The sequence below is a fragment of the Cyprinus carpio genome, chromosome A23 (genome assembly GCF_018340385.1).
Source record: "Cyprinus carpio isolate SPL01 chromosome A23, ASM1834038v1, whole genome shotgun sequence".
Lineage (NCBI taxonomy): Eukaryota > Metazoa > Chordata > Actinopteri > Cypriniformes > Cyprinidae > Cyprinus > Cyprinus carpio.
Genome location: NC_056594.1, coordinates 9,741,269 through 9,754,730, shown reverse-complemented (window position 1 = coordinate 9,754,730; position 13,462 = coordinate 9,741,269).

Below are 13,462 nucleotides of genomic sequence, written 5' to 3'. Positions count from 1 at the left end.
GAATACACCAGAAAAATGGGGTGGGGTGGGGGGGGGTTTATTATGTCCAGTCCTGATCTGGGTTTAGCCCAATGCAGCCTGAACTAAAATCTGCCTCAGAAGTTTTGTAGTGAGTCTGCATGTAGGAATATGGGAATATGTTTCACTTCTCAGCCAGGAATGAAAGACGTATTGAGGAATAGTCTGTGTTAGGGGTCAAAGAAAGAATGTTAAATACAAGTTAATCTCTATCAAAATCATCTTTCACATGCTGTTGAATAAAAGATGAAGATCTGTGTGTATCGTGACAGTTTGTGATGATACACTGATGTGTAAAGACACGAAATGATCAGTCTGTGCAAGAAACTGAACAGTATTTATATTGTTTTTTACCTCTGATTCATCGCAATGTCCGAACTCTCCTGAGCGCACTGCATCTTCTCTCTCAAATGGACCATTGACACTTCTGATTGAGATTGTAGATAGAGTGTCAATTGTCCATTTGAGAGATAGATGGTGGTAATGCACTTATAAATCTGCCGTAAAGCAAGAAGAAGAAGAAGATGCATCACGCGCCGGCTGAAGAAGACGTAATGGGATAAGGGAATTTAGGGCTTTGGGGAGTTTAGGAGGTTGCGGAGAATAAGAGGTAAAAAAAATATAAATAATGTTTATTTTTTTTGTTAGGTTTATTGTACAGACCGTTTACACATTAATGTATCGTCACAAGCCACAAGGTTTAATTTGGTTTTGTTTGTGTATGTTTTTTTTACTCTCAAAGCCATGATTCTCATTCACCTCCATTATAAGACTAACAGACTGCAACGGCTTGAGTTAAAAACTTTCATTTGTGTTGGATCTTGGATGCCCTGGAAGTAAGCAGATAAACATCAAATTTTCATTTTTGGGTGAACTATCCCTTTAAGATATAAGAATATTACGCTACAGTAAGTTGTATTTAATGTAAAATTTTCCTTTAACAGGGCTTGGCTTATAGACAGGACTCTACTCTTCATTACCATTCTGTGTTAGATACAAGAACCTGAAGAGCAACCTACACTACAACTCTGATGAACCTGGAATGACCTGCTCAATACACATCTTTTCCCATAAGCATTTGTGTATACACCTGAATTTTATCGGTTTTCATCTGCCATTCAGTCATGCTGAAACAGGGTTACGTGTGTAGATGACAAAACCTTGAATATGGACTGTCACTGTCACTTTTTTCCTCACGCCACCAAGAACAAAAAAATGCAGGAAAAGTTGAGACAGTTTTCTTTGGATGCAGCTCAAACTAAAGCTGTAACACGTAAACTGTAAACAAGACCTCAAGAGGACTTAAATATCGAAACAAACTCACAGGTTGTGTATCGGTGAATAAATTAAAGAGAACCGCACATTAAGTTTTTTTTTAAATCAACATTAAGAACTCTACTCATGTAAAAACCATCAGAAGCCTCTAGATGGCAGCAGTAAGCCTCACACGATGCCAACTGCAGCTCTTCAATTATTCTTACAGTGATACAGGGGACAGCAGTGAGTCTGACCAACAGATCTTCACTGCATGGTTCTAAAACTGTTATACTGGTGCTATACTGTTAGGTGCTGAGTTGCTATAAAAGGGCTAAACTGATTTCTCAAGCAAGTAAACTGACATCCTTGTGGTAGTTACTTAGCAACTTACTTTTTTATCAGACAAACTATTTTTAACTTGTGGTATATCTGTCTAATTTATGCTACAGTAAAATGTTAGAGTCTCTTCATGTAATGTTAACAGTAGACCTTATTTCACTTGATAGAAAGTTTTTATTTTATTTATTTTTTTTGTATAAAACTGCCACTAACCAAGTCTTTATCTCTTCTTTTGCTTTCCATTTAACAGTAATTATAAAACACTTTAAATCATTAAACAACTTTTATAATTTACTATTATGTCAAACAGCATGAATACCTATTAGCCTACAGTAAATGATACATTTAGATCATTGTTTAGTGAAGCGAAAAACTCCAGATGATGCTTCGTTTCTCTTTTATTACATTGTAATCTTTGTTTCAATAAGTGCTGGAAAGAGCGGAGGGAAAATAGTTCCTGTCTTACACAATCATTTGCTAAAAAAGTACATTTCTTGTGACCTGTCTTCTGAAATTTCTAATGTAAATTTATTTTCAAGCTAGATAAATAATCAGTATTAAAGCTGCACTATGAATCTTCGGCATCACTATCGGCAACTGTGCTTGAAGTATAAAATTACAAGTTACATGCCCAGTGAATAAATGATTTCTTTTTGTTTGTACACTAGCGACCAAAGTTTGTGGAATAATTAAGATTTTGTAATGTTTTGGAAAGTCTCTTATTCTCACCACAGCTGCAAAAATACAGAAAAAAAAGTAATAATGTGAAATATTATTATTAGTACAATTTAAAATAACTTTTTTCTATTTGAATAATGAATAATATTTAATTTTTTAATGTGATGTTTTATATTTTTTTTTTTTTTCAATTTATTTTGTTTTTGTTGTCACAGGATCCTTCAGAAATCAGTAGCTCAATAAAAGAGTTTTATTCATTTAGTCCCTAAACATCTTCTGTAGAGCAGCGTCAATAAAACATTTATGTCTGATCTTTTTTCAGTTGAAAGCCTCACTATTTCAACATCAATCTACCCTTCCCTAGAAGAGAACTGTGTAAGTGAGTATTAAGATGGTGACTGTCCTCTTGGGGTCCACTGAATCTCGGGTGTTGTCCTCGGGTGTTGACTGTGAAGAACAAAGCAGAGGGCCGGATCAGGCACCACTGGCTGTGCTCCCTCAATTCCACCCTGTCCCCTCCCACCAAGAGTGGCACGTGTCCCTGCCCACCCCCAATCAAACACAGCTTCAACTGAGCGTACACAACCCCCTGCTTCTGCTGTTAAACCCATTGTTATCTCCAAGCCCCCCTCCTCCAGCTCAGTCCTATTATATACTCAGATTTTGCATTTTTGCTCATATGCCATTTGTCTTCTCCCTCCCCATCCCTGGCTTCTTGGATTGTCTTGTCCCTTCACAAAACAATGAAAAGCCAGAGGTGAAGACTGAAGCATTTTGATCCTCTTGACTGTTAGCTTGAAGTCAGTCTGTTCCCCAATGCCATTCATCCAGATCCAAACATATGCAACTCGCTAATAGTTTATCTGCAGACCATGAGGTGCCTACTTCACTGCAAGCACAAATGGATGTCAGTTATTTCATAAATCTAATAAGTATTCAAGAAACTGCCACACAAGCACACACACACAAATACACACCTTGGTTTTCCATGTTTTCTGTGGACTCTCCATAGACATAATGAAGTTCCATACGTAGGTTTGTGAGGAGCCTAATCATTCAGTCCTGTCAATTCTTCCGGCATCCCTCCACCTCCCCATCTCCTCCTCTTTTTCTGTTATTATTTCTCTATGTAGTACCGCAGTGGGGAGGTTGAACTCGGATCTCAAACCGAGCCTCGGGTTAACCATCAGGATAGGATGTGCAGGCGAACTTGTGAAATGGATTTTATACTTTACAAACTGCATCGCCTTACCCTAAACCTAGCCCCTCAAACAAAATTTTCAGCATTTTTAGATTTTCAAAAAGACTTAATTCTGTATGATTTATAAGCTTGTTTCCACATGGCACTAAAAAAATAACCCCAAAAGGTCAAAATGTATTATTATTACTAGTGTCTGTTATTTTTTAATTGTTGATGTATTTAATTAATCATTTTTAAATAATTTTTGTTGTTGTTTTTGTCATTTTTCTTTTAGAATAAAATGTTTTAATTTTAATTCAAATACTTAAAATTTAATTTGAAGGCAGGGGAATGGGATTTGGTATAAAAAAATAATTTTAAACAAGTAAATTTGAAAAAATAACTGTTTAAAAAGAACAAAATAACTGCATGTAATTTAAACTGACATCACTTGCACTTGGCATTAATTTACACAGTTTACAGATAAGTTTGTAAATTTTAAAACAATAATTTGTAGCAAATAAATGTGGGGATGTATATGTGTGTGTGTGTGTGTGTGTGTGTGTGTGTGTGTGTACTTTGTATGTAACTTTTTATTTCTGTCACAGAAATGAAATTAAAAGAGATGCTTTATTGTTTGCTGCCTGTTTGTGGTTCATTTAGCCTTGTGGGGAAATGCCTTTTCATGCCAAAATATGTGGGTGAACCTATGAAGCCCTGCCCTAAAAATGATGGCCAAGGGCAGACACCATACATTTAGAGCCAGCTCCTAGACCTTCTTCTGCCAGTGTCCTGGTTTACTGTGCCACCTCTCTTACTCTTCCTTTCCTTCTTCCATTCACATCCAACCTACTTTGCATACTGGCATCATAACACTGTCTTTTCCTTTCAGACCCCTGGGGCATGCTGGGTAAATGGGTCATTCTCCCACTGCATTTCATTAGAAGTGGCTGCTCTTTTTGTCGCCCGTTTCATGTGTTGGTTACAGCTTTGTGTTTGATCTGGACCCTCTCCTCCTCTGCTGGCTCTTGTTCAATGAGGTTATGCTTCCGAGTAGTGAATGGGATGTCATGTGATGCACTCCATGATGGCGCTGATGGACGATGGGACACTGACCTGCATTACACACCAATTAGAGCTTCTCACTGTTTGTTTTTCTATATTCGAACTGGCAGTGCCAAACCTTTGGAGATAACAATAGCTTTCAGTGTTATCTTCGTGACAGGATTATCAGGCTGAGCTACCTTGCTTAGAGTTTTCCATATTATCTGTTGGCACGAGACGTAATGAGGCAAATGAGGTTAAGGCTTCAGGGTGTAACATTAGTGCCCCTCCCCCTAAACAACCACTGTGAGCATAGACAACAAGTTCAACATTATACCAAAGAGATTTCATTCATGCATATTTATTCAGATCATTTCCTCATCATCTTAAAATCCTGATGTACTGTGTACTAAAACATTTCATAAAGGCAAGAGGAGATATATCTGAGATATACACAATTTCTGCCAACATTATTGACTTGACTGCACAAAAGAGAACTGAGCTGGATGATGTGATAACTGAATCAACAATGAACTGACTTTAACTAATAAACCGACTGTTTTCTATTGTCCTTTTGCATTATCAGCACATGTTTTTCCTGTTTATAACACATTGTGAAGCTGCTTTGACACAATCTGTATTGTATGAAGTGCTATATAAATAAAGGTGACTTGATATACGTATCTCATCTTTTAGGCATTAAAATGCACCATTTGCTGGTCCAACAAGTTTTCTCTGCCAAACACAACAAGTAAACAGAATGTTGTTACCTTTACTTTTACTTCATTCTTTTTTAATTTTTCATTCTTTGTTATTGAACCTACATCTATTCAATTCAATTCAATTCAAGTTTATTTGTATAGCGCTTTTTACGATACAAATCATTGCAAAGCAGCTTTACAGAAAATTAAGTTTCTACAATATTTAGTAGTAGCTTATCAGTGGTGACTCAGTTTATGTGCATACGGCAGAAATGTTCGGAAAAAATAAAAGACGTAAACAAACAGACGATTAACACTATTAACAGCAATTATGCAATCAAACTTATAGCAATATTTGGTAGATCTGTATGTTGTTTCTGGGTTAGCATCATCTGAGGTCCTCTGAGGGGTTGGCATCATCTCTTCTCAGGTGTTCTGGGTCCAGACTGGAGCTTGTGTAAATCCTAGTTACCACGGGATGTAAATCCTGTGGCAAAACAGAGAAACAAATAGAGACATAATTAGCGTAGCTGCTGTTCCAGCCAAGTAAAAATTAATTAGTTTAACCCAAGCTAAAGAATAATAATGCGCATTTGATCAGATATAACTGCAGTCCAAAATTATGAGATGCATTATTTGAATGCTTGGCCAAAGAGGTGTGTTTTTAATCTAGATTTAAACTGAGACAGTGTGTCTGAACCCCGAACATTATCAGGAAGGCTATTCCAGAGTTTGGGAGCCAAATACGAAAAAGCTCTACCTCCTTTAGTGGACTTTGCTATGCTAGGTATCATCAAAAGTCCAGCTTTTGTGACCTTAGGGAGCATGATGGATTGTAGTGTTGTAGAAGACTAGTTAGGCCTTATGAGTAAGTAATAATATTTCGTAACTGATACGGAACTTAATAGGTAGCCAGTGCAAAGACTGTAAAATTGGGGTAATATGATCATATTTTCTTGACCTGGTAAGGACTCTAGCCGCTACATTTTGGACTATCTGAAGCTTGTTTATTGAGGATGCAGGACAACCACCTAGCAGTGCATTACAATAGTCCAGTCTAGAGGTCATGAATGCATGAACTAGCTTTTCTGCATCAGGAACAGGTAACATGTTTCGTAGCTTGGCAATGTTTCTAAGATGGAAGAATGCTGTTTTTGTAACATGGGAAATATGAAAGACAAGTTACTGTCTAATATAACACCCAGATTTTTGACAGTAGAGGAAGTAACAGTACATCCGTCTAATTGCAAACTGAAATCTACGAGATTCTGTGTAATGTTTTTTGGTCCAATAAGTAATATCTCTGGCTTATCTGAATTTAATAGGAGAAAATTATTGGTCATCCAATCTTTTACATTTTTAACACACTCTGTTAGCTTAGATAATTTTGAAGTTTCACCTGGTCTTGTTGAGATATATAGTTGAATATCATCAGCATAACAGTGGAAACTAATCCCGTATTTTCTAATTATATTACCAAGGGGCAACATGTATATTGAAAATAGCAGAGGACCTAGGACAGATCCTTGTGGCACTCCATATTTTACTGGTGATAAATGAGATGACTCCCCATTTAAATAAACAAAGTGGTAGCGATCGGACAGGTAGGATCTAAACCATCTAAAAGCCTGCCCTTGGATACCTGTATAGTTTTGTAATCAATGAGTATGTTGTGATCTATGGTATCCATGGTACATCTGTGAATTTGAAAAAAGCAATGATTGATTCTGATGTTGCTAGCACACCGTGCTACTATTTGAGCTGCAGGAAATAAGATTATGCTAAGAAATTATGTGTCATTTGTGCGTATTAAATTAAATACTGATCTTTCTAGGGAAGGAATGGACATTGGTCCTCTTGAGTCAGCAATTCGTTTTTTTAGCTTTATGAGGAGTTTCAATAGAATAGATATCTGAAACAAGTGGAGCAAGTATTGCATGTGCAGGGGTTTTCTTGCTGTTGTTTTTGGGTGGAGAAGGAAATATTTTTCCTTTTCTTTAGAAGTGTATGTACATGTAAAAGCTTTACACAAGAAGGAAACCAAAGGGATTTGTGTCTATGTGGAAAACTATTGAACAGGTCCCATTGTCCCACATTTACATGTTTAACCCAAATCTGTAAATCAAACACTCATACTGTATACACACGTACACGGCTCAACAGGAACAATCTTTCTAAATATGACTTCAGAAGAACAAACATACTTATGTGCAGATACAAATGTCCTAATTACTGTATCCAGAATTCACTCTACTATTGTTAAGTGTTACCAAATTTATTTACTGTAAAGTATTACCAACTTTACCAATATTATAAGGGGATCTCAGGGGGAAAAATAAAACAATAAAAATATGACCCTTTGGATCGTAAGGTCAATGTCAATGTCACTTTATATATAAAGCACTATTTAAAACTACAGTAAACTAAAATAACACTGCTGCATCCCTGTTTACATCTTCTCCTTGCTATATAATAGTGTATTTTGATGAAAAACATATAGAAATAGAAATAAGCAATGTGTCTTTACTCTCTTTTTAGATTTTAGTTGATATACCGTATTATTAATAAGAAAACCTATTGTGTTGTCATGTATATAAAACATATATATAAAACATATATTCAAAAATAAAACTAATTAATAAATAGTTTAAATAGTGACATCAGTGAATTAAGTGTTCAAGAAAAGTTAGTCTCCTCTTTTCTTTTTTTTAAGACTTTTTATGTTTGTTTTTTTATCTTTCTGAAGGCATAATTAAATCCAAATATATAATAGAATTTATTCATTTATCTTGACATGGCACAATGCAACTGAAGTTGCTAAATACATTATTTGTCTGATATTGTTTAAAATATTGCAAAGATGCACAAACAGATGACCAAACTATAATGACCATTTTAAAGATTTTAAGTACAGTGTGTGTGTGTGTGTGTGTGTGTGTGTGTGTGTGTGTGTGTATATATATATATATATATATATATATGTATATATATATATATATATATATATATATATTATAATTAGTAGGTGTGTACATTTCCATATAGAAATCTGAAACATGCAGTCTCGACCTTTGACCTGTAGCGTCTAGTCGCACTCATCCTCCATCTCTCCTGGGGCTTTCCATTTACAGCGAGAAGGACAGCAGCTGCTTGTCTAGATGAAGAAAAGGAAATAGGATTTGGTGGGATGTCGTATTTGGAAAAAGATGAAAGGACGGAAGCATGAAAAATTAAAAATGACGTGTACTGTATTATAACTTACTATTTATTTTAACAGCTTTAAGGGTTTATTCTGTTTATTTTGTTTTTTTATGAAGACCTGTCATCATCATCATCATCATCATCATCATCATCATCATCATCCATGTTTTCTTCTTTGTTATCAGACTACCACTTTATTTACATTCAGTGTTTATCCTGTATGAACATCAACATCAAAACTCTTCCTCTTTCTACTTCCTCATGCACTTATACAGTTCACAGGAACCATCCTGACAAGAGGCAGTGGAGTTTAATACACTCTTCAGCAACCGCATTCTGAGACATGCCTTAACTCCCTAAACAACTAAACGCCTGGCACAATAGTGGTTTGGATTTGTATACACGTGCAAGCTAGTGTATAAAAATAGTAAAACACCCAATACTAATGAACATGAAGCAGCCCTGACTTCGTTTACATTGTATCTATTTCCTGATAAAGACTGACAGAGAGTAGGTGGTGCATGTGCGTGCGAGTGAGTTTTTTTGTGCAGAACCTGTTTAATTCAGTGTTAGTCGCTGCTGCCTGGCATCTGCTGATCCCTCTGTCATGTCCTCACTCACTCCTCTGGGAACAGGAGAACACCAGAGAGCATAGAAAGACATGTATTGAGAGACAACAGAAGTCAGGTACAGTAGTTAAAGGGACAGTACACCCAAAAATAAAAAAATTCTGTCAGCATTTACTCACACCCTCATGTTGTCTTTCTTTCTTCTGAGGAAAATAAAAGAAGATATTTTGAGGAATGTTCACAATGAAAAAGATAGACTCATGCACAATATTACAATAATGCTACAGTAAAAATTTGTTGAATAATATTAGCTACATTAGCATACATATTAGCAAACATTAATTTACCATATAAAGTTAAAAACTGTGAATGGTTTAGCGTTTCTATTACATGTAATCAAATTTATGGATTTTGCTAGCAAAAATTGTACCGTATAATTATTGGTGATAACAGTACAAGGACATTCACAGAAGTCTCAGCATGAAACATAGGATTAAGTTTTATTTAATTAATTCAGTTTCTTCTTATTTTTTTATCATTAATGTACAATAGGGAGTTATGTGTTGCATTTTATGATATTTAGTTAATGTTTATTGTATTATTTTAATTTTAGCATGATGGTGTTTTGGGTATCTTATTTTTGAGTAGATATATTAACATTATACCACTTGATTAAATATACAGTTATAACATGTAGAATAAACAGGCACCTATATGCCAGCCTGCAATATCTGAAACATTGTCACCGCAATTTTCATGGTGAATTTCTGACCATTTTTATTTTTTAGTTTTTGTTACTAAGGGTATTTTTAGTACCATACACTTCCATAATACAAAAGAAAAGCTTGAACATTCTATTTAACATTATCTCCATGGAAGAAAAAAGTCATATGAGTTTCGAAAGCATGATCGTGAGTAAATAATGAAAGCATGCTTATTTTTGGATGAACTATTGCTTAAAATAGTGATAGCGAAGGAGTGTTTGTGCACTGATAAGACAATGCACTGCTCGTTCTCTTGTAAGCATTATGGAAAGTCAGACTGTGACCTTATGCTTAGTCAAAACATTTTCAGACGGTCGTATCTCAAAGCACCACACTCTAGGCACTTTTTTTTTTTTTTAAATCTATGAAACTGTAATGGGTTCTGCGTGGTTGTGGTCCAGTATATGCAATGATTTATCACCTATAAAACATCTCACACGCTAATCATGGTTGTCATCTGGTGTTTTCTCATTGTCTGTTTCTGCCGTGGTTTTCTGTTATCCAAAGCTGTTGGCCTTATCTTTCCTGTTTCATCTTGCCACTCTCTTTCTGTTTTCACCCGTGGGATAATGAAAGGTAAGAGATAAGAGATCCTTCTCCATCGCCAGCAGCATCCTTTCCCATGGGTCCATCATCCGAAGGGAATGAGTCAGCGTGCTTAGCTGACAGACATGGGAAAGGGAAAGGGAAAAACAGTATTTGTTTATATGAGAATTAAATTGGGAATGTGTGTGTGTGTGTGTGTGTGTGAGAGAGAGAGAGGGAGAGACTGTCATTGGTGACTGAATAGCAGCATCCTGGATTGGCTTTCTGCCAGCCTCCGTCTCAATGCAAGTAAGAGATGCGGTTTGAGAGTATGGTATAAGGACATTAAAAAAGTGTATTCATATTTCAATATAAAATTAAGAACAGTCATGCAGATCTTTACTAAGATGTTAATTTATTATTAAAGTGACAGTTCACCCAAAAATGAAAATTCTGTCATAATTTACTCATGTTGTTTCAAACCTGCATGTCTTTCTTCCTTCTGTGGATATAAAAAAAGGTATGGCATGGCAGGGCTTCATAGGTTCACCCACATATTTATGGCCATACAAGGGTTGGTGTAAAGAGAGTGAATGATATATTATCTCTGAATAAAGAGAGATGACAGATAAACAAGTGTTTCAGCATAACAAAAACTTAACCAATACATATGCACAAGACAAGATCAGTGTGAGAGAACGTTCAACACCTCACCAGTCCTCTGTGGGAAGTGGCTAAATAAAAACAACAAAAAGATCTGAGAGTGTAGTGTCAAGGTGTGCTTTTCCTCTCCTATAATTCTGGTTGATTTTGGACCTAAGCAGAACATGAAGTCCTGGCTCAGTTAACTTGAAGTCATTGAAAAAAGACAATAACTTGGCTCTCAACAAGCTCATATCTCCAGAGCATCTTCGGGCAGGTTTTCTCAGAAGCTTCTCAGGAATATTTATTTGGAGAGTCGACTTCCGCAGACTGTTGAAATAATTGTCGTTGTTTCATACCCAGGGGTTATGAATAAAACGGAAACAATTTGCAGAGAGAGAACTCAAAATGGAAGTAAAGGAGATAAACAGATGGTGTTATTTGCTCATATTCTCTATTTAAATCAGGCAAACTGATTTTTTTTTTTTCAGGGAGGAAACTTTTCACTTCTTTTTACTGATAAAAATGAAATGATAAAGATAAGGCAATAAGCTTACATAACTTTCATGGTGGTACAACTGCTTTAGGATCTTTTGTTAACATGTCAGAATATACATGCAAGTGATAGAGTGATTTGGAAGAGGAACTGATACTCCACTTTTTCAATAGTTTATTTTCAGTAGAGAGACAGATCAGCAGTAGCTTGGTATTTAATGAGAAATGTTTGTAATTAGAGAGGATTGACGGTTGAGGTTCATGGCCCAGGGGACGGTGTCTTTGTGTTTCAGAGCTCTCTGTTTTCCTCAGTCATGGTTAACAGTTAAACCGAGCACTGAACAATGGACTCAAACTGCATTTGGCCTCTCAGAGCCCCGAGTGGGAGTGAGTAATGGAGGTTTAAAGATCAGGCTGCTGCTTTTTTTCCAAAACGTCTTTCTTATTCTCTGCATCACCTCATTATTAATTACCTCTAGTCTACACAGACCTCGTCTTCAATTAGCAGCGGTGTAATATTTTTGATGTAATATATTCCTCTACAATGCCTGTATTGCTTTGCTTGATTTTTGATTTATATTACAATATAAAATATGCATTATATATATATATTTAAAATATTAAACGAAAATAAAATCTGTAATTTTAACTGAGATTGGTGCAATATATTCCCCTACAATGCCTGTATTGCTTTGTTTGTTTGTTGTTTATTTGGTGATTTAATTGCTGAATCATTATCAAATTTAAAATATTAAAACATAAATATGGATATACAGTATATATAATAAAAATATAATCTGTAATTTTAAGTGAGATTATTGCATTCTTTGTCTTTACAACTGCTTCTCCATAGCACATAAAGAGCACAAAAGTGAAAGTCTAATTAAGTACTTTAAATTCACCCTCTGCTACTTTAGTTTATCAGCAGCCCCATTGTATACACAGACGAGAACTAACACTGTTAGTGAATCTGTGTCAGTTAATGAATAAACCCCATCCCCCCATAACACCCCTATCTGGAGCTGGCTGAGCCTCGGCACATGATGTAGTCCATTTAGCACAACTGCAACTATACTCAATCTAAACTACAATCTGGAAGTAAATACATGTGGGAATAAATAAATATATATACAAAAAAATAAAAAATAAACGCATGAATAAATACATTTAAAAATAAACCTTAAAGTATATATACATGATAATTAAATAATATATATACAAAAAAATAAAAGTTAAAAAGAATACAAAAAAAGTAAAAATAAATACATAAAATAATATAATACAACAAAGTATTATATTATAATAAATTCAGGGTGAAATTTTATTTTATTACAAATGAACTATATTTGTTTTATCAAGTCATTTATTTATTTTCCTGTTATTTTATTTATTTATTTATTTATTTATTTATTTATTTATCTATCTTTCTATATATTTATGTGTTTATTTTTTATTTCTGCAGGTTTGCTCCTCCATATGCTCTTGTCCTACTGAGCTAAAAAAAAAAAAATAACAATAATCTAGGCCCAAATTTAAATGAAACACTTTTAGGTTTAGTTTTCTAAAGTACTTTTCATATTTTTATTTATTTATTTATTTTGTATTTCAGCTTGCAAAGCCTCTTCTCATGACTTCAGCATTGCTGACAAATGACATCACAGTCAAAATTAAAAAACAAGGTTAAAATGCTGTCTAAAATATCAGATTCAGGCCTTGACCGAATGGAAGAATTAATGCGAAGTATATGCCAGAATAAAACCAAATGATTTGAGGTTTACAATATGGATTTTTACCCAGATTTGTTATCAGTTAATACTGACAATACTGTTAATACTGCCTGAGTATAGGTACTACATTTGAATTTGAACGTACTGAGTTTTTATTATTATTATTTTTATTTTTTTAATTGATTTCCAACATATAATATAGAGGTACTGAACAAATAAACTACAACAAAGAAATAGAACATATACAGTATAGCTAATATAAATAATAATACAGGTAAAAAAATAAAGAAATAATAATAATAAAAAATAAGTAATAAATAAA